At 35.9% G+C, this 23,706-nt stretch overlaps 1 protein-coding gene across 6 annotated transcripts in view; it reads left to right on the top strand.

The window, feature by feature from the left end:
- Positions 1-23,706, top strand: part of TET1 (tet methylcytosine dioxygenase 1) — a 124,075-nt gene that overhangs the window by 33,965 nt on the left and 66,404 nt on the right. The window lies entirely within an intron of this gene.

Here is a 23,706-nt window from a genome sequence, read left to right on the forward strand (position 1 = left end):
CCTTTGAGATCTTACAGTCAAATTACAATTGCTTAATCTCAAATTCTATCATCTTTAATTTTGCCATTCATAGAGCTGTAGGAATATGCATATTTTCTTTATTTTCAAAATAGTTTGCCTAATAGGTGTTTAGTAGTAACCTAATTCAGTTTATAAGCTAGCAATCTGTTATGAGTTTTGTACAGTATTTAGAAGGGTTGATTTAAAAGCATATGGCATTACTAAAAGTTCAAGGCTTGCTTTAGTGTAGCAAATAGATGCTTATGTCTTAAAGGTTTCAAGTGGTATATTGCTATTATAAATGCAAACAAACTGAGCAAGCAACCCTTTTAATTCAAGAAGACATTAAGCAATGAAACTGCTAGTCTTTAAGATTATATTGTATACATATAATTAAAAATATTTTAACCTAATCTTAGCTTTTCTTTTACAAATAAAGTTTTAGCACTCAAAGAAGAACAACATGTTGAACTATGGATGTGGCAAATTCTTGTCTCATTTGTTTCCCCAGTTGTGTACCTTGAAATTGTTATTGACATGGAGAACCAAAACTAAATTGCTTTTTAATTGTCTGACCACCTCAGTTTCTGTTTCCTGTGCATTCATAACATTGCCATGTACAGTTTTCATCAACCAATGAGTAATTTATTTAATATTTACCACATAGTCATCAGTGAGCTAGGCACTATGATCATTGAAATGAATGAAATTGCTTGTCATAAATTCTCACTGGGCCTGGACAAATAGAATACTAGTTATTTTCAAGGTAGATGAAATCCTTCTCTGTTTTTCTTCTGCATATTGATCCACTCACCCCCCTTTACTCCCTTCCTTTCCCTCAACTGTAGAAGGATACCATGCAAAGCCCTACTTATATTTTTAAATCTCTTTTTATACTTTCTGTGTTGGGTGTACTCATCTCAGGAGTTTTGTCTTACATTCTTCAAGTGAGAAATAGTTTTAGTCCTGCTGTTATAAATGTGTCTCACTTTGCGAGGGGGGGGATGGGGCATAGGAGAAAGGGCTAGGCTGCGTGGACAAACTAATATAGACTAAGTAAGCTTGGTAGCTAAATCATCAGCCACCTTTGCTAGGACGTAGAATTGAACTTTGGAAGTGCTATTTAATTCTACATTTATTTTGTCAGTCTCTGGGTGTCTTGTCACTTGAAATAAATTTCAGAAGTAAATATACTGTGTGTTGCTTTTTTGAATCATGGCAACAGACTGACTTTTTAAAAAGTAAGGCCTGTGGGTGGCTGAATTTTACGTGCCACAGCAAGCAGAACCAAATTGTTGCTTACTTTCCTCTATCGCTATCGATTATTGTATAAGAGTAAGGAAATGCTCTAAAAGGAAAAAAAAATTTTTTTCTGATGTTGGCATTTTAAGATGTTTTCTTCAGTTTTCTATTGGGCATAATATTTTTTGTTCTTCTCTAAAGAAAGCTTTGTTTCTCTGCTCCACAATAGAAATGCTAAAATACTTTCAGATTTTACCTTGATATGTGTAAAATACAGTTAGAGCAAATGTAGAATATTATATAACCCTGAAGGAGATATTAAGAAATGAAATCCACCTTTTGGGGTGGAGGGTGGGGGAGGAGTACAACCTTCAATGTAAGGTGTTATGGGTGAGGATTTATTCCAGCTGGCTGCCACCCAGGATCAGTGATAAGAATCTCAGGCTACAGCTTGGTCTCTTTTCATAAGACACTTCTTTGCTTTTGGCATTGTACCACAGGTCTAGTCTGCTTCCTTTAATTTGGCCTCTTAGATTTTCAAATCTCCTGAGTCCCTTCCTCTTTGTCAGGTGGATGGTAGAGATATCCTGACTGATTTTCATCTTCATCATCTATTAGGAAGTAGTTGGACAGATGAAGAGTCTGATTAAGGAAATCGGGTGTAGAATTGAGCTTGTCCCATCCTACTCTGAACCTGCTAACTCAATACTGAATCCAGTTGTGGAGCTGAAATTGCCTGGCATGTCTCACATCTCTCGTCTTTAAACAACCTATTATTTATATTGATAACCTATATTTATGCCATTGTAATTCAAAATTTAAAACTATAAATAATGATCTCAAATTCCTGACTAGAGAGAGCATTTTCCTCTAGCCGAAATGACAGTTTCTGTCCAAAGCACTTTAATGGCCAGAATGGATATCAAATGATGGAGGAGGGGGCTCAGCACAAACTCCTGCCCCCACTAGTGCTGGAGGACCAGGTTCTTGCTCAGGCCCTGTTGATGATCACTAGAGCTATTTTCATAGGTAGATGGCAGTTTGCTAGCTTTGTTATAATTGTTTCCTTGACTCTTGAGTAAGGTAAAGGGATGCAATCATTTCAGGCCTTGATTCATGAAATTGGACTTGTGAGTGGTATGGTTTGGAACTCCTCTTGGTAAAAACATTTATGTAAGTAATCTCCACTTTGTTTGGCAGGGTAGGAGGATACGTTCCCTTAGAAAAAGTCAATTTTAGGTAATTTCACTTTGGTTAGGTTGTCAGTCATTGTCCCTGGAGAAAATCAAATTGCACAGTCAGTTGGGGGTATTGAGGAGAATTTAGTGGAGGGATTGTTTAAAAGGTGTGGACAGGGTTACAGAAAAAACTATGGATGGCAAAGCATCCCAGGGCTAATGATAGCAGAGAGCTATTGCCACTCCTTGGTGTAAAGGGGCAAGGGAGCAGGAACCCAGGGAGAATAGTTGGAGTTGAAAAGAGGGAGTGGAGGCTTTTGTTGTGGCCTTTGGTTATGGGATCTTTCTGCAAAGAGAAAGTCATGAGGAGGGAGGGAGGTATGGAAATAAATATCCTGCCTTCCAGTTTCCTGCTGCTTTCATTGGTTGATCCCAATCAGAGGCTAAAAGAAAAGGGAGCCCACTGATGAAATATATCCTGGCCAGCTTCCTGCAGCATGTAAGAGGGTGTAGAAGATGGAGTGTGGACCTGGAGGGGCAAACAGAACATATTCGGCATCCCTAGTGACCGCAGGGGCAGTATGATAGGGTCAGAAATAGTAACAGAACCTTGATTACGTAAGAAGGTAAAGCTGGGTGAAGTGTATGTAAGAACTCTGTTATTTTTGCAACTTCTCTGTAAATCTAAAATCGTTTCACAATGAAAAGTGTGGGCATCCCTGCTAGGGGACTGCTTTTATGCATTCTGTAATTAGATACTCTTTCTAGGTTGGTAAGGGACATTTTCTAGCTATTTGGTTGTAAAATATCATCGAAGTAGTATTTGGAAGAACTGGGTGAGCAAATATAAAGAAATGTCAGTGGATATTAAACTAGGAAACCATCTACAGATAATTTATAAAAGAAAAAAATGAAAACTAAGTGATCTTCCTGCTAGCTTTTACACTGGCAGCCGTGCTCTCCACTGTTTCCTTCCTTCCTTGATGATGCTGATAAATGAGAACAAGTGGTGGTGGGGGTGATGGGGGGTGGGGGACAAAAGACATGTATTTTACTGGGAGAGTATGTCTTTTTGACATATGTTTTAAAAGGAGAATCAAAATCATAAATGAATCACATTCATAGATTGTCTTGATTTGCATGACATAGTGACATTCAAAATATTTAGTATCATCATTGCCTGGCACATAGTAAATGCTCAATAAGTGTTCTTTCCCTGAACAGCATTATTATTAACATCCAATAAATATTTTTTTAGCACATACTAAATGCTGGGGCTGCAAAAGTGTACAAGACCAAAATGATTTCCACCCTCAAGGAGATTAAATGTTGCTGAGGAAAGGCAGGCAAAAAAATAAAAGTGAATAAATTACAAATTGCGGTGCATTCTTTGAAGGAAACAAAAAAAGTGTAAGAAAAGGAAAACATCATCTAGGGAAATTTACTTCATATCTTTGAGAACTATTCCCTTCATTTGTAAATTGTTATATGTACTCCCGCTGATTTAAAAGTATCAAGTTACATACAACCGAGTTACCTTGTTTGTTTTTAAAACCCATTAAGTTACAAGAAATGGAAGATAACAGTTACTAAAGATTTCTCTCTACATATTTATCTACAACTTTGTTTCAGTTTTTAAAAGAAATCATTGGTAAATGTCTTAACTCTGGTTATAATGTAACATTCCATGACATGTAGCAACATGTTGCAAATTTTAGAGATAGATCAAATACTGAGCTTGACCATTGTTCAGGAAAAAAACATGCCATTTTGATTGGGTCCTTCATAGTCTCAGGCAATGAATCCCAGACTTGTGAATATAACAAACCAGTGGGGGAAGAAATTCAGAGTGGGTGGTGAGAGTATCTACAAAGGAATACCAATTTTTTTAAAAAGCCATGTAAATTGAAGGATGATAATCTCAGAATACAGGACGGTCATATAAATTTAATAATTTAGTTTTATGATTCAACACATGGTCCTTATTTTCCTCATTATGTCATAAGTTGGCAGAAACTGTCAAAAACGTGTGCTCATCCATCAGTGTTTATTCACACGATCAAAGGCACACATGGGGCTTCTGGTTTGCATACCCAGAAATTGTAATATAGCATTTTGCCCAGAGATGATCAAACTGATTTCAGGGCTGGGTTTTCACTTAAGCCAGCTCACACACAATCAAAGCATTCATTTATCATTGGAGCATGTACGTTTCCAGTGACTCAAGACCCATGTCCATTCTGTAATTTCTAGGAATGATCCCAAATAGAATCAGAGTGAATAAAAGCCAAGTGGGGTGAATGGGTTTGAGGAAAATTTCATTCAGGCTACAAAAAAAATTGTTGAATTCTTCCTAGCTCAGAAAAGAACATATGCCTTGTGTCTTGAATACGTATGCTCGTCTGATACTGTTTGTGTTTGGATAGTGCTGGATTCATACTGTTTTCTGAAGTCTACCTTCCTTACTGTAAAATTTTCTATATACTAACTAGAATATATTCTTAAGAGTCAGTGAAAAGAGCCAAATAAGAACTTCTAATTAATTTTTTGTTAAAACCTTATGAGTATCCTAATTCATTTTCAACTTATAATTAATTTAATAATGAAATGCTTTCAGCATCCAAAATATGTCATAAAAATAACATTTCTAAAGACTTGATAGGAAGATTTACCCACCACACTGGCCTATGCAAGAAAATGAAGATTACAGTATCTTTTTTAACCTGTTCTGATGCTTCATAGTTTTAAATATTGACTAACTCTTTAAGTTCTTTTTGAACTAAAAATAGAACTTTCTGCATGTGATAAATTTTAGGGAAAAGATGTTACAGTTTTAACATCTATGTTTAAAATTTAGTTATGTCACATAAATTTTATTAAATATAGATTGTTTTCATGGTTCTAAGGAAGCAGATGTTAAACAGTAAACTTATTTTAGAAAGTTATTTTAAATAAATAAATAATTTGTCTTAAATTGTGTATAGTTTTACTTTATTATTTTATTTTTTCAATTAACTTTTTTTTTGAGGAAGATTAGCTCTGAGCTAACATCCACCACCAATTCTCCTCTTTTCGGTGAGGAAGATTGACCCTGAGCTAACATCTGTGCCCATCCTCCTCTATTTTACATGTGGGACGCCTGGCACAGCATGGCTTGATAAGTGGTGTGTAGGTCCGCACCCGGGATGGAAACTAGCAAACCCTAGGCCACCAAAGCAGAGTATGTGAACTTAACCACTACACCACCTGTGTGTAATTTTAAATATAGCATATACAGATACACTTCCATATAAGATCATAGGATTGTTGTGGAGTTAAATCAATTATTTAATATATGTAAAGTGCGTAGGACAGATTGGCATATAGTAATTTCTGAATTATTGATATCATTATTATATCTAAAGATGTAATATATGTTACTACAAATATAACTTTTATTAGTCCCTATGAATTTATTTCTTTTCTTTTTTTATTTTGTTGAGGTCATATTGTTTTATAACAGTATATAATTTCAGGTGTACATTATTATCTATCAGTTTCTGTATAGACTGCATCTGCTCACCACCAATAGTTTTTTTTTTTCTTAGTTTTAAAGATTGGCACCTGAGCTGACTTCTGTTGCCAATTTTTTCTTCCCCGTCTTCTTCTTCTCCTTCTTCTCCCTGAAGTCCCCCAGTACATAATTGTCTATTGTAGTTGTAGGTTCTTCTGGTTGTGTTATGTGGAATGTTGCCTCAGCATGGCCTGATGAGCGATGCCATGTCCACTCCTAGGATCTGAACCAGTGAAACCCTGGGCCACCAAAGCAGAGTGTGCGAACTTAACCACTTGGCCACCGGGCCAGCCCCAATAGTCTCATCTTTTTTTTTTAAGATTTTATTTTTTCCCTTTTTCTCCCCAAAGCCCCCCGGTACATAGTTGTATATTCTTAGTTGTGGGTCCTTCTAGTTGTGGCATGTGGGACGGTGGGATGCTGCCTCAGTGTGGCTTGATGAGCAGTGCCATGTCCGCGCCCAGGATTCAAATCTACGAAACACTGGGCCACCTGCAGCAGAGCACATGAACTTAACCAGTCCCCAAACAGTCTAATTTTTTTTTAATTAAGATTATGGTAGTTTACAACCTTGTGAAATTTCAGTTGTACATTATTGTTAGTCATGTTGTAGGTACACCACTGCACCCTTTGTGCCCACCCCATACCCCCCCTTTCCCCTGGTGACCACCGATCAGTTCTTTTTGTCTATATGTTAACTTCCACCTGTGAGTGGAGTCATACAGAGTTTGTCTTTCTCTGTCTGGCTTATTTCACTTAACATAATACCCTCAAGGTCCGTCCATGTTGTTGTGAATGGGATGATTTTGTCCTTTTTTATGGCTGAGTAGTATTCCATTGTGTATGTGTGTATATATATATACCGTATCTTGTTTATCCAATCATCAGTTGCTGGGCACTTAGGTTGGTTCCACGTCCTGGCTATTGTAAATAATGCTTTGATGAACATAGGGGTGCATGGGACTTTTGGAATTGCTGATTTCAGGTTCTTAGGATAGATACGCAGTAGTGGGATGGCTGGGTCATAAGGTATTTCTATTTTTAACTTTTTGAGAAATCTCCATACTGTTTCCCAATAGTCTAATTTTTATACGTTATCATGCATATATGCCCCTTTACACCTTTCACCCACGCCCCAATGCCTTTCCCCTCTGGTAACCACTAATCTGTTCTCTTTATCCATGTGTTTGTTTTTCTTCCACATATGAATGAAATCATATGGTGTTTGTTTGTCTTTCTCTGTTTGGCTTATTTCACTTAACATAATACCCTCAATGTCCATCCATGTTGTTGCAAATGGGATGATTTTGTCTTATTTATTTATTTATTTCTTTTGAATGGCTGGCTGGTATTCTATTATCTATATATACCACATCTTCTTTATCCATTCATCAGTTGATGGGTACTTTGGTTGCTTCCACATCTTGGCTATTGTGAATAATGCTGCAGTGAACATAGGGGTACATAGATCTCTTTGTGTTTTTGATTTCATGTTTTTTGGATAAATACTTGGTAGTGGGAATAGCTGGATCATACGGTATTTTTATTTTCAATTTTTTGAGAAAGCTTCATGCTGTTTTCCATAGTGGCTGCACTGGCTTGCTTTTCCACAAACAGTGTATGTGGGTCCCCTTTTATCCACATCCACTCCCACACTTAAATTTTTATATATATATATATATATATATATATGTGTATATATGTATATATATATATATATTTCTTTTTTTTGCTGAGGAAGATTCACCCTGAGCTAACATCTGTTGCCGATCTTCCTCCATTTTGTATGTGGGTCATTGCGACAGCATGGCCACAAATGAGTGGTGTAGGTCCATGCCCAGCAACTGAACGCAGCCTGCTGAAGTGGAGCACACCAAACTTAATGACTAGGCCATGGGGCTGGCCCCATACACTTTAAAAATATCAAGTGCACTTTTCAGAAAATGTGTGTTTTCTTAGCAGTATATTCACTTAATTGCCTTATTTAGGAAATGTAAACCTATATTCCAGACAGGCTTTTCTTTCTTTTAAAAAATATCCCTTCTGCTTTTTGTAATAAGGAATATCAGAAATAAGAGTTTAAACTTTGAAAATACTAAATTTCTCTCTTTCCCCTTTTATTTATATTTCCTATAGAATCAAGGATTCTATAATAAAGACTAGAATATCATCGATATGAAAAATAATCTCACAGTTGATGGTTAGTTTCAATTACAGAATTCAGTTACAAAGATAAGGGTAGACTGAGAAGAACACATTTGAAACAGGATACAAGTTACAGAGATGTTTACAAGTTATGTACCTTAAACATGATTTCATCCAGAAAAGAATCACATAAGAAGTTTCTACTAAATTATCAAAAAATTTATCTTAAATATCTGGAGGTATTTTTTTCTATCTTAGAAAGAAATGTTTTCACTTAATATCTTGTGTATTCATTTTACTTTAGAAAAGGAAAAAAACTCAGCTAATAACTGTATGCTCCAATTCTTGAAATAAGTTTAAAATTATTTTAGACATAATTTCCCCTCTCAAAAAAAAAAAAAAAAATAGGAAAAATATACCTGAAATTTTCTGAGCATTTTAAATTTCAATGTCACAGGTATTTAGTGCTCTTGATTACATTTCATTTTTAAAATTTAACTGTATATCTCCTTGTGGTATCAGCAGTACCCAAAGGAAGGTGCATGACCTTTAATGTCACACAGTCCTTGGTTTAAGCTCTGCTTCTTCTATTTGCTAACTGTGTGGCCCAGGGAAATTTAACTGAACTGTCTGAGACCTATTGTTAAAAGAGAACAATATCTAACCCACAGGTTGTTTAGTAGATTACAGAATTTTTAATTTACTGAATTTATTCCATCCATAGTGGGTATTCAATAAATGATAGCTATCATCATTACTTTTGTTGTGATTATTACTATAAAATAAAATCCTTTGTAAAATATTAATGTGTTTAGATTTTGAATTGCTTTCATTATTCTTTAAAGCAGATTGTAAGCTTTTAAGTTTAGAGCAGCATTCAACTTTTTGTTCTGCATAGTGTCTTAACGTAACATCTTGTGACTACAACTCAATAAATATCAGTTTAACGAATGATTGAATTAATGTATATCATGGCCTAACTTTAGTCAGCTAGATCTAAACTATATAAATTACTATAATGACATCTGGGTATATAAGAGAAACTGTACATTTTCATATCATCAGGCCAGCCTTGAATAATTTTCCATAGTGAATTGATACGGAAATCAGGATACGTATCTAATGCATTTATTTTAATTTTATTATTTTTTCTCAAACTTTTACTTGAAAAAACCAAACCTACAAAAAAGTTGAAAGAATAATGCATTAAACATCTGTATTCTTTATATATATATATATATATTTTTTTTTTTTTTGCTGGACCATGTGATATTTTATGTAAATTTATTTTATGTAAATACTTCAAGATGCCTCACCTAAGAATATTCTTCTACACAACCACAGTACGATTATTACACTGAGGACGTGTGATATTGGTTCAGTCTAACACAAGGTACTATCAGTTTAAAAACCTTTTCAGTTGTTATCCCCTTTCAGAAAAATCCTTTCTAGCTGTTTTCATCCTGATCTAGCATCCAATCTTACATCATGTGTTGCATTTGATTGTCATGTCTCTTTGGTCTCCTTTTATCTCGTCTTCCCACCATTGTGTGTATGTGTGTGTGTGTGTCTTTCTTGACTGATGATTTTGAACACTTAGTGCTTTTTTCACGTGTGTGAGAAAGATTCACCTTGAGCTAACGTTTGTTGCCAATCCTCCTTTTTTTTAAAGATTTTATTGTTTTCCTTTTTCTCCCCAAAGCGCCCCAGTACATAGTTATATATTCTTAGTTGTGGGTCTTTCTAGTTGTGGCATGTGGGGTGCCACCTCAGCATGGCCTGATGAGTGGTGCCATGTCCCTACCCAGGATTCAAACTGGTGAAACCCTGGACCCCCGCAGCGGAGTGCACGAACTTATTCACTCAGCCATGGGGCTGGCCCCGCCTCTTTTTTTGCTTGCAGAACATCAGCCCTAAGCTAATATCTGTTCCAGTCTTCCTCTACTTTGTATGTGGGAAACCTCCACAGCATGGCTGATGAACAGAGCAGGTACATACCCGGGATCTGAAACCCACAAACTGGGGCTGCCGAAGTGAAGCATGTGGAACTTTAACCACCTTGGGACGGGGCCAGCCCCTATTACCGTTTTATAAAATCTTTTGATTTGAAGATCAAGAAATATGGGTAACTGACAGTAAATTTCAGGTTTCAGATAGGTTGCCCAGTCCACATTTAGCCATTGAGCTCTTTGTTGGATTGTCCAGTGCTTCCTGGATTGGATCCTGAATTCCTAATTGGAGGAGATTAGCAGATTGAAAAAAATAAATGTAGTTGGGTAAACTCAGAGATTAAATTGATCTGCCGCATCTATACCAGGTGGTATCAGAGAATGGAAGGAAAGGAATGCCTTAATTATTGACTCACTGGAAAAAGAAATGAAAGAAAATGAAGTAGTGGTATTTATAGGGCCATGGTGAAGCACTTGCAAAGGTATTATTGGCTTGAAGTAAGGATTTGATGACCCATATGAAAATCTGAAGGTTGTTTGCTGATTAAAATAAGTAGAAGCTATTTCAAAATGTTAATTTCATCACTCTATCCATGAAATCTAGTTTATGCCCTCACTTAGTGGATGTGTGAAATAGCTGCACTGCAGGTTAGAACATTCCATCAGAAATTTAATCCAGCTGTCCAGGGTTTATTTAAAGCCTCTGATATTTGATCACTTCACTAAAACAAGTTAAGACCATCAGAAAGCTGAGTTACCTGGACCGCATTTCCTAAGATAGTATGCGTTATGATACATGATACAGTAATAGATGGCCTGACAGGCTAACTTCCGCTCAATGTAACTTCTAGTTAAAAATTGTCTGTGAAGAATAGTTTATGTGCTGCCCATGGTCAGAAAAAAAGACAATATAAAAAATGTGTTTTCCTGTTTTGACTTTTCAGTCAGAAAAGCTGGTCAGATTCATTGGGCAAGCATTGTAATGTGCTCAACTGTGAAATAGGAAAGCACTTCTTTCTTGTGGACTTCATTAAAATTAAATATTTTTTTGGACATAATTTCAAACAACAAAAAAGCTGTAAGAGTAGTATAAAGTATTTCCATATACCCCTCACCCAGTTTACCCAAATGTTAGCATTTTATCTCATTTGCTTTCTCTGTCTACATACATAGATAGAGAGAATTCTTTGAGAGTAAGTTTCAGACATGATGCCTCTTTACCCCTAAATACTAAAGTATGCATTTCTTACAAACAAGGACCTCTTCTTACATAACTGTAGTACAATGATCAAAATCAGGGAATTAACATAGATACAATACTATTATTTAATCTATTGATCAGATTTCACCAATTGTCCTTAAAAATGTATTGTGTATCAAAAGATAATCTCAGATCATGCGTTGCATTCAGTTGTTCTGTCTCTAGTCTTGTCAATTTGATATTTTCAAAGAGTACAGGTCAGTTATTTTTGTAGAATGTCCCTTAGTTTGGGTTTATTCGACATTTGCTCATGATTAGATTCAGGTTTATGCTTTTTTAACAAGAATGCCGAAGAAGTGAGTTTGTGTTCTCAGTGAATCATATCTGGAGGCACATGATGTCAATTTGTTCTATTATGTACTATGATCATAACATTGACCTCTTGGTTAAGGCGGTATCTTCCAGGTTTCTCCAGTACTGTAACTCTCTTTCCTTTTGTACTGAAGTATTTTTCTGTGGAGCTACTTTAAGACTACGTAAGTATCCTGTTGCTTCTCATTGGTTTTTAGCATTCATTCAGGATTCTTGCCTGAATGAAATATTAATTATGATGGACTCTATTTTAACCTAAACATTCTATTTTGTATTTTGTTACCTTTAAGGCGTCTTAACTTTTGGGGGGGCATAGAAATGGGATGTCTTAAGTTTGAAAGATTAAATTAATAAAACTTTTAAGTAATAACAAAAAATACCTGTGGCTCTATTTAATGTCCTATTGTACTGTAGCCAAATGGTTAATTTTGGTTGAGAAAGTAGGACTCAGGTTACTATAAGGTAAAATGAGGGTGTAGTATCTGAGATGTTGAAAAAAAGCAGATATTAGGATGACAAGGTGAACCAGGCATTGAATTCCAAAGGAATGTGACATAGACTTCATTCCGTCTTTATCTTTTTCTTTCCTCTCTTATCTTCCACACTACCCTATCTTGCCATGAACTTAATACAAAAGAAAGAATTCCAACTCAGAGAAACTCAATGGAGACAAATACAGTAAAATGAAGATAACCAGTCAATCAGTAACAACCGCACTCCCCCAATTTAGGACCAAGTAGCTTTGAAGGAAAGAAAAAAGATTTGTTTATGAACCAGATAGGAAACAAATTACGTTAAACTTCCTCCAGGATATAATCAAGAAACAGAACTCTCAAAATTACGTCTGGGTGAAGTTCATAGGTTATAATAGCAGCAAAAGTAGACTTCAGTCCTATGTACAGCTAATGCCCCAAGGGGAACATCACGTGCAGTCAAAATTAATTTTATTAAGGAAGAAAATGAAAACATCAGTATGATTTAAAAGGAAATCCAATGAACTCATTTTAGAAATAGCTATAATTACAAAAAAAAAAGAGAACTATCTTGAAAGAAATTCAAACAGAAATATATGAAGGAAAGGTCAAAGTTCTATATACTCATTGTCCCTCGTTTTGTTCAAACTCCTTACTCTCTCACATCTGAAAGGTACATACTCTTAATAGTTTTATGGGTGTTCTTCCAGATATAGTCTATATACATACAAGTATATCCATAGTTATATATATGTTTTGTATATATACAGATGTATCAACTCATTCTTTTTTTTTTTTTTTTTTTTTACATTTTATTTTTTTCCTTTTTCTCCCCAAAGCCCCTCGGCACATAGTTGTACATTCTTCGTTGTGGGTCCTTCTAGTTGTGGTATGTGGGACGCTGCCTCAGCGTGGTTTGATGAGCAGTGCCATGTCCGCGCCCAGGATTCGAACTGACGAAACACTGGTCCGCCTGCAGCGGAGCGCGAGAACTTAACCACTCGGCCACGGGGCCAGCCCCTCAACTCATTCTTTTTTAATAGTGGCATTATTTTTTGAAATACTTTTTATATATCGTGAAATACTCAAATGTTAAATATATTATTCAACCAGTTTTGGTGAATGCATAGAAAAACACTAATCATTTCTGTCACCCCAGCAAGCTTCCTTGTGCCTCTTCCTAGTCAATCTGCTCCCCCTCCAAGCAACTATTAATCTGATCTATATCACCATAGGTTAGTTTTGCCTTTTCTATAAATTTTTATGTATGGAATTATATAGAATATATTTTGTGTGTATCTGGCTTCTTTCAATCAGGACTAGAAAGATAAATAGATACATCTGAACGTCCTTAGTTTTAAACAAAAATTTTATTGAGATATAATTCATATACTACACAATTCACTTATTAACAATGTACAATTCAATGGCCTTTAGTATTCTCACAGTTGTACATGGATCACCACAGTCAATTTTGGAAAATTTCCATTACCCCAAAAGGAACCCCATTCTCCTTAGCTGTCACCCCTCAACCCCTCCATCCACTCCAGCCCTAGGCAACTAATAATTTACTTTCTATCCCTGTGTGTTTCCCTATTTTAGACATTTCATATAAATACAATCGTACAGTCATATAATACATGGTACTTTGTGACTGGTTTCTTTCATTTGGCATAATGTTTTCAAGGTTCGTCCATGTTGTAGCATGTATCAGTACTTAATTCCTTTTTACCTTCCTTCCTGAATATTCCATTGTATGTATATAGCACATTTTATTTGTCCAGTCGCCATTTGTTGGCCATTTGGGTTGTTTCCACTTTTTGGCTATTATGAATAACTCTGCTATGGTCATTCATATATGACATATGTTTTCATTTCTCTTAGGTACGTACCTAGAAGTGGAATTGCTAGATCATATGTTAACTCTGTGTTTAACGTTTAGAAGAATTGCCAAACTTTTCTAAAGCAGCTGCACTATTTTACATTCTTACTAGCAGTACATGACAGATCCAATTTTTCTACATTCTATTCAATACCTGTTATTGTCTATCTTTTTTATTTTAGCCCTCCTAGTGGGTGGGTGAAGTGGTATCTCAGATGGTTAACAATATAGTAAGAATCTCTTTATGTGCCTGTTGACCATTTGTATACCTTTAGAAAACTGTCTATTTATTTTCTAATTGGGTTAGTTGACATTTTATTATTGACTTGTAAATGGTACTTTATGTATTCTACATACAAGTCTCTTATTAGTTGTATGATTTGAAAATAGTTTCTCTCATTCTGTGGATTATCTTGTCACTTTCCTGATGGGTCTTTTGAAAGACAAAATTTTTAAATTTTGATGATGTTCAGTTTATCTATTTTTTTCTTTGATTGCTTGTGCTTTTGGTTTTTTATATCTAAGAAACGATTTCCTAATCCTTGTTTACAAAGATTTACACCTGTATTTTCTTCAAAGAGACTTAGGATTTAGCTTTTACATTAAAGTCTTGATCTATTTTAAGTTAATTTTTATATATGGTGTGATGAAGAATCCAACTTCATTCTTTTGCATGTGGATATCCAGTTGGCCTAACACCATTGGCTCAAAAGACTATTCCTTCCCTATTGAATTGTCTTGGAACTCATCACAGTTTTGAGTTTCATTCGTGTTGTGTCTATCAGTCATTTGTTCCTTTTTGTTGCTGAGTGGTATTCCTTTGTAAGACTATACCATTTTGTTTATCCATTCTCTCACTGATGGACGTTTGGATTGTTTCTAGTTTCTGGCTATTATGAATAAAGCTGCTGTGAACATTTTTATACAAGGGTTTTTGTGTGTGGACATATGTTTTCATTTCTGTTGGATAAATAGGAGTTGAATTGCTGAGTCATAGGATAGGTGTACGTTTAATAGTTTAAGAATCTGCTAGGGGCTGGCCCCGTGGCCGAGTGGTTAAGTTCCCATGTTCTGCTGCAGGTGGCCCAGTGTTTTGTTGGTTCAAATCCTGGGCGCGAACATGGCACTGCTCACCAAACCACACTGAGGCAGCGTCTCACATGCCACTAGAGGGACCCACAGCGAAGAATATACAACTATGTTCCGGAGGGGCTTTGGGGAGAAAAAGGAAAAAAAAATAAAAACTCCTAAAAAAAGAATCTGCTAAACAATTTGCTAAAGTGATTGTACCCTTTTAGACTTCCACTACAATTATAAGAATTTCAGTTGCTCCACATCTTCTCCAACATTGGGTTTGACAATTTTTTCATTTAGTCATTCTAGTGATAGCCACATTCTTATTAATAGTTACCCATCATATAGCTCTGTAATAACTGTTTTATTTTTGAATAATACTCTATTTACTAACTAAAAATAATAACGTTACTAAGTTACAGTAACATTTTTGGAAAAGCTCTTGTCCAGAAGAATTAATTGGCTTCTAGTTTTTCATTATTATAATTATTATTAAAGTAAACATACTTGACTGAACTCAGATTTTTAAAAGATATTATATAATCTATGCACATGTCCTATCATATTGAGAAGTAACAACAGCACGAAGAACAATAAAGTTAAGTGAGGTGAGGTGAGTTTTTTTAATTATTCTTCTAAGGGTTGGTGGTGAATTTTGGTAATTGTATAGAGGAAACAGGACCTATCTGAGTTTTGCCATTTGATCTAAAGATTAAAGAATAGATAGAACATGGAGAAGAAGACTTGAAGTTCAGAATGTTTAATGATAGTGTACAAAAGCACGTAGTTGGTCTGAAAAGAGTTCAACTTTCCAATTCAGATAAATGACATCCCATAATTTTGACAGTACTTGGAAATAAGAGCACCTAAATACCATCAGTGATGTTTATGAAGACATGGAGAATGAAAGAGGTGCCTGGAAGTTTAATATAAAGTAAAAAACTTACTAAGTGGTCAACTTCACAGAAGAAGAAATGTAAATGTCCAAGAAATAATTTTTAAATGGTCGGCCTCAGGGCTGGCCCAGTGGCACAGCGGTTAAGTGTGCACGTTCTGCTTTGGTGGCCTGGGGTTTGCCGGTTCAGATCCCAGGTGCGGACATGGCGCTGCTTGGCAACCCATGCTGTGGTAGGCATCCCACATATAAAGCAGAGGAAGATGGGCATGGATGTGAGCTCAGGGCCAGTCTTCCTCAGCAAAAAGAGGAGATTGGCAGCAGACGTTAGCTCAGGGCTAATCTTCCTCAAAAAAATAAATAAATAAAATAAATAAATGGTCAGCCTGCATAATAATTTGAAAAACATACATTATTAAAGTCCCCCTCTTTTTTTTGCCATATGAATTTGGGAAAGTTAAAGAACAATGTTAGTAAATATGGGAAATTTGAGTTAAAAATAGGACAATCTTGGCACTGAGAAAGGAAATCGGATCTATCTTTCTGGAGAGCAGTTTGGGTGGAGTTTTGAAAGTATAGGTGCCTGCTTCAGTCTAAAGAAAGGAAGAGAGATTTAACGTTTTATTTTTAAAGGGAAAAAAACTGTTACAAAATGACATGGTACAGATCTCATTTTTGTTTTAAAAATACAGTGCATCAAATATAATATATTGTTATACACAAAAAGGAATCTGGCAGACTATGTACTAGTTTTCCCTGATTAGATGATTTAGAGTCTTTCCTCTGGTTTTCCTTATCTCTATCTGCTGGGGTTTTTTTCCGCCTGTAATAAGAGTATAATAAAATTAAAGAAATTTCTGATTAAAGAAAAAAACACGAACTAACATTATGATTAAAGAGCAGAGTGATCAGCACACTGAACGTTGTGGAAAGCGTTCGCTCTGTGTGAAAGTTCCAGTGAACCCTTACAGCAGGTAAAGGGCCTTGGGGAAAGGAGATGGGCTCCAGGCTATGATAGGTATGTGTTTTTTGACTTTGTATTTGGATATGATTTTTAATTTACAAAAATATTGCAAAAATAGTACAAAGAATTTCCTTATACTTTTTACCCAGCATCCCCAAATGTTAACATCTTACATAACCATAGTACCATGATCAAAACCAGGACATTAGGGTACCAGCCCCCTGGCCGAGTGGTTAAGCTCACGTACTCCGCTTTAGCGGCCTGGGGTTCACTGGTTGGGATTCTGGGCGTGGACCTAGCACCGCTCATCAAGCCATGCTGGGGCAGCCTCCCACATAGTGGACCTAGGAGAACCTATAACCAGGATATACAACTATGAACTGGGGGGCTTTTGGGAAATAAAAAAAAGAAGATTGACAACAGATGTTAGCTCAGGGCCAATCTTCCTCTCTCACACACAGAGCCCCCCGAGGACATTAACATTGACTCAGTACCATTTAATATTCTAAAGACCTGATTCAAATTTGGCCCATTTTCCCACTAATTTGCTTTTTTGGTGCAGGCTTCAATCTGGGACCCCTCATCACACTTAGTTGTCATGTCTCCTTTTTCTCTAAACTGCAGTCGTTCCTCAGTGCTTTGAAATCTTTCGTGACATTGGCCCTTTTGAAGAATCCTGGTCAGTTATTTTGTAGAATGTCCCTCAAGTTGGGTTTGTTTGGTGCTCCCTCATGATTGAATTTAGGATATGCATTTTGGCAAGAATCCACAGAGCCATCTGCCCTTCTCAGTGTATCGTATCTGAGTTACCTTTGATCACTTGGCTTAAGTGTCTGCCAGGATTCTTCTTTGTAAAATTACTGTTTCCCTTTGTAATTAGCAAGTGTCTTGTGGGGAGATACTTGGACAGATACCCTGCTTTCCATCACGTTTTTACCCACTAATTTTAGGATCCATAGATAGTTCTTATCTCCAATGCTTATTAATATGGTGTTTACCAAGTAGTCATTTCCTATTCCTACCATTCCTCTTCATCTATTAATGGGAGTTCTACTGGAAGGGAGTACTGTCCCTCTGCTCCTGCTTATTTATTCACTCAATTATTTATTATATCAGTATGGACTCACAGCTATTCATTTTATTCTATGGATTATAATCCATCACTGATAGATCGTTGAAGGGTTAAGGAAGACTTCCATGTTGGGTTCCAAGGGTAGAAGTGGATGGGTGACGGGGTAGGAAGAACCAGCATACTGGACAGTTTCTTGGTACTTTGGGTATTTAAGCAGTTTCATGAGTCCCTTCATAGAGGTGATGCAGAGATAGTTCATGCTTGGCGTCAGTAGGTGGACTCCATGCCCTTGAAGGTCTCTCCTAACCTCGAGATCCTCTCAGCAGCTTAAGCAGAAAACACAGATGGCCACTTCATAACTTACTTAGCTACTAAGCTTGTGTAGTAAGAGTTTTATATCAGTGCATGTCTAGCCTCTGATGTATCTGTCACATAATTAGCAAAACCCAGCCGGCACCCCAGGCAAAGGGTGAGGTGTATGGAACTTCGAAGTAAATAATCTAAAAATGCCAGACCTGACAGATTCTACCACTTTCATGTGGCTGGATTCTCATTTCTTAGAACTGAACATAATGATGTGTAAGTTTAGCTCAAGGTGACTTTTTCTTGGGATGTATAAAGGAGATTATTGCGTTTGCTGGAATGACTGTCATGTTATCTAGTACCAAGTCCATTGCTTTGACTTGTTGCCTGCCTCCTGCTACTTCACATTCTTTTTCGGCACTTCTTTAGAATTTCAGCCTTGATTTACTTCCCCCTAGACATTTCCAATTTTTTAAATGAAATCTATACTTGTCTTTATTTCCATGATTTCTGAAATATTTCCATGAAGCTAATATAATAATTTTGACAAACATTTTTTCTTATTTCATGTTCTTTTATTTATTTATTTATTTTGCTGTACAGGAAATATAAAACTTTATTTTTATTTATGAACTTTTTTGAATTTATTTTCCCCCAGCTTTATTAAGATATAATTGGGATATAACACTGTAAGTTTAAGGTGTACAACACAGTCTTGTTATGTATACACTGTGAAACAATTACCACATTTTTATGTTCTCTTAGAATGTCACTGAAATTTCCTTCCCTTTTAGTAGCTTGTAGTGTTGGTCTCATTTATTACAGGCCCCAAATTTGCTCTTTTCTGTGTTTTTCAATTAATTGTTAGAGTTAGAGCGTCTTCGATGCTGTTTGAATCTCTACTAGGCAAGTACTGATCACCCCTGGCAAGGGTCCTTTGTTTACCATATTTAATCCAGCTTTTAGTCCCTCTGAGTGCTCTTTCTCAAGCTGATTTGTTTGAATCCGTTTTGCAAGTAAAATAGCAAGACGCCTTGTAGGAATTGCTTTATTATTAAGGTCCAAATGTATAACATCTGCTCAGGCTCCTTCATGCCTGGAGCCTTGTGTTCTCAAAACGCTTGTTAGTTTCGTCGGCTGTCATCTCATTTGTTAGCAAGCATCAAAATGGTTTATGAACAGACCACAAAAGTCTGCCTGGCAGCTTTCCAGAGAGGTGCCGAACAGGGGTATTTTAGAATCAGGTTGTAACTTTGTAATTCATAAAAGAGAGATGAGAGAAATCCAGCAGCAACAGAAAGCCTTCCCTGTTCACAGACTAGGAAACCATTTTGTGGTGTTATTTTTGTTTATTTTTACTAAAAGCCTTACACTGAGCTATGTCATTTTTTACAACCATCCTTAGTTGTATGATAGTAAAATTAGGTGATTTTCTATTTTAATGTATAACACCAATTTTTGGGGAACTGTGGAATTCAGAATCTTGTCCTTTCTTTCTGATTTATGTTTTTATTCTTGTCTTCCTTTTTCACTATTGGATTTTATTCCATGATGTTTATGAGGAATTAAAAAGTAATATAGTCCTAGATTGGAGTTTGTCCTTTTATAACTGTCAAAGAAATACTTAAGAGGAACGAGGGAAAGGCAGTGCCGTCTTCTGTATGTTTGTAATGACTTATTACTTTAATAATTTTTTTGTAATGCCTTCACTTTTATCTGTGACATTTTGTTTGCACTACAAAATACATGAAATACAATGGCAACACACATGCTGGTGTTTTATTTCAAATAGTACGAGTCCAAGCAGATGACATTCTAGAAGTTATTTATTTTCTTTTTTGAAAATTGTAAATTTATTTATTGTGGACAATTCACCTCCCCCAACTCAGCCAAATGGATCTAGTATTAACAGTTATTTTATATTCTTTCAGACCTTTTTTGTTGTATATATAAGTACATAGACAAAATGGTATCATTCTATAATACTGTTTCGCCATATGCTTTTAAAAATTTTTTAAATTCTGAAATATACATACAAGAGTGTATAGGAGATGAGATGTTTGTATAGTTCAGAATTTTTACAAGGAGAGCACTTTTTTCCCTTTAAGTATATTGCTTTTCTTTTTTTTTTTTTTTAAGATTGGCACCTGAACTAACATGTGTTGCCAATCTTCTTTCTTTTCCCCCTTCTTCTGCCCAAAGCCCCCCAGTACGTAGTTGTATATTCTAGTTGTGAGAGCCTCTGGTTGTGCTATGTGGGACGCCGCCTCAGCATGGCCTGATGAGCGGTGCCATGTCGGCACCCAGGATGTGAACTGGGGAAACCTTGGGCCGCCAAAGCGGAGTGCGCAAACTTAACCACTCGGGCATGGGGCTGGCCCTGAGAACACTCAATCACCAGTCAAATGGTTAAGAAATTGAACGTTGCCAGTTCTGTAACTATCTGTGTATGTCCCTCTACCATCTCAGTGTCCTCCCAACTCCCAAGAGGAAATTTCTTTCCCACCCTTAGGATAACCATTTCCTTGCTCTTCTATATAAAGGTTTACCATTTCTGTATGCTTCCTTGATGATATAGTTCTTAAGGATAAATTTCTACAAGATAATTTCCTTGACGGGAGATTCCCAGTGATGAGCATGTAGTTAACAATTTTTTTTGTCATAAAAACTTTATCTTTTTTTTCTGATTACAAAAATAATGTTTATTGTAAAATTATTTGGGGGTTTATACCAATTAAGTAAGACATCACAGAAATGTATGATGTAGAAAATGAAAATCCCTGGTAGCTAACCCCATACCAAATAACATTCATTTGGTTTATGTTCCTATAACTACATATACTAACATCTGTTATTTTATAAAAATTAGATTATGATGTATTACTTCTTTGCAGCTTGGTTCTTTTCATATTAATTAATTATGTACTCCTTTTTGGGTCAGTGTAAGTAGATCTCCATTGTGATTTCAATAAATTGAGAAATATGGATTTAAGATTACTATTTAAAGACAAAGGGAATCAGTAGTAAAACTAAAATAGTGTGTATGTCTTTTAAATTAATAGAGGAAAAGAGAATAAAAAAGAGAAAGAACCCATTTAGCAAAAAACCTGCCAGCATCAAACATTTATTATTAGGATATGTATCTATGAAATATGGTCACCATCTAAAAGAAATGCCTCAGATTGTATAAATAAAACAAAATCTAAATTAAATAACATATTGTCCACAAGACGCTCCTACAGCGAAGGAATTGAAACTTGAAAGATGGGCAAAAACATTCCAGAGAAATGTAAACAAAAATGAAATGTACTTCTAGGTATACATTTTACATTTTGATAGTTATTGCCCTCTGTAAATTTAAACTTGAACCAAGGGGCTGGCCTGGTGGCTCAGCGTTTAAGTGCGCACGTTCCACTTCTCGGCAGCTGGGGGTTCACCAGTTCGGATTCCGGGTGTGGACATGGCACCGCTTGGCAAGCCATGCTGTGGTAGACGTCCCACATATAAAGTAGAGGAAGATGGGCATGGATGTTAGCTCAGGGCCTGTCTTCCTCAGCAAAAAGAGGAGGATTGGCAGCAGATGTTAGCTCAGGGCTAATCTTCCTCAAAAAATAAATAAATAATAAAAAATAAAATAATCTTGAACCAAGAGCAACAAGTTTATCACCTCTAGATGTTATTAGTCATTGTTCTGTGTCAATCTGACATTTTTTTTAAGTGATTCTGTTATTTTAATTTTTAAATTATTACTGAGCTTAATACCTGAAAAGCTGAAAAGATTTGTTGAGGTATAATTGACAAATAAATTTGTAAGCTATTGACTGGTTTCACAAGCCAATAATATACAGGATGATATCTGTTAAGAAGTCGATAAAGAAATAATATAACATACTCCAAAACAATGATGAATTAAATGTACTAATGTTCTTGGCAAGGGGAGATGAAGGGAATAAAGTCCAAATTTAGTTCGAGGTGTACCTTTTTGTATGAGGAGACACTCAGGAGAGATGACTAGACCAACCAAGAGCTGACATCCAGCTGTCAGCATAAACCACAAAACGAAAGTGGAAAGTGCCCTGTTGCTAGAGAACGATGGCACAGGTGTTGGGAGGCTGGCTGACATCCTTCATAGGGCTGCATTGTATGGTTTGTCAGCACTACTGATAAGGGCGTTGCCCTGACCACAGTAGGAGCTAATGAATGCCCCAGGTCTTTGGAGAGTTATTTAGATCAGCCTAATTTGCCCTGCCCAGACTGAAACTCAAACAATTCTCACAAACTCTCAGTATTTATGGTCTAAATGTTGCCTTGTCATAGTTTCCTCTTCATGTGTTCTTATGGATCAGCATCCATCAGGGCCCCTCAGCAGCTGGGCAACTGAGTTCTTATCAACAACAACAGACGAGGTGATGACATCCTGACACAACTTACTTTATTCTTATATGAAAACAACTTTTTTTTTGCCTTTGTTATAAACAGGTAGATAAAAACAACTTTACTTAAGTCATAAACAAGTGGATTTGAAATCACATCAAACCAATACACAACATTCACTTACCATAATGCCCTGCAGATTCATCCATGTTGTTACAAATGACAGTGGTTTTTTTCTTTTTAAGGCTGTAGAATAGTCCATTGTGCACACACGTACATATCATATTTTGTTTACCCATTACCTATTGATCAATGGATAGCCACTTAGGTTGTTTCCTTACCTTTGCTATTGTGAATAATGCTGCTACCTCATTGAGAGGATCCCTTATTGTGGTTTGGATTTGCATTTTTCTCATGATTAACATTGATTAGCATCTTTTCATGTACCCATTGGCCATTTGTATTGTTTGTCTTCTTTGGGAGAATGTCTATTTAGGTCCTTAATTTTTATTTCTTTATTATTAGTGGGATGAAACATCTTTTCATAAAAAGTTTATTAATACTAGAATTTGGTGGGTGTAGTTTTCTGAATTTTATTTCAATTTCTTGTGCATTTAGATTTGTTTTGTTTTGTTTAACCTCAGGGTTAGGTTGTTGTGTATCTTTTCAGATATTTTAAAGCTACGCTTAGACAGATACCTCTCCTCAACCCTCCCTACATACACACACAGAAGACTGTATCATTTGTTCTTTTTTAATTGCTCTTTTCATACGTTTTGGATCTTTTGCCATTTCAATACATGATATTTTAATGGGTACCTAGAATGCTACTGTACAGACATGTCATACCATCCTATATTCACCCGGTCCTGTATTGTTTTGAAATATTTGCTGTTGCAATGCAGTACAAACAAGCCTTCCATAAACATTTTTGTGAATTTCTCATTAAATAATAATCTAAATCCAGAAATATTTTAAAATTATTACTTTTAATAAACAAGGAAGGATAAGGAAAAATTTCCATCACTG

This window comes from Equus przewalskii, chromosome 1 (genome assembly GCF_037783145.1).
Source record: "Equus przewalskii isolate Varuska chromosome 1, EquPr2, whole genome shotgun sequence".
Taxonomy (NCBI): Eukaryota; Metazoa; Chordata; class Mammalia; order Perissodactyla; family Equidae; genus Equus; species Equus przewalskii.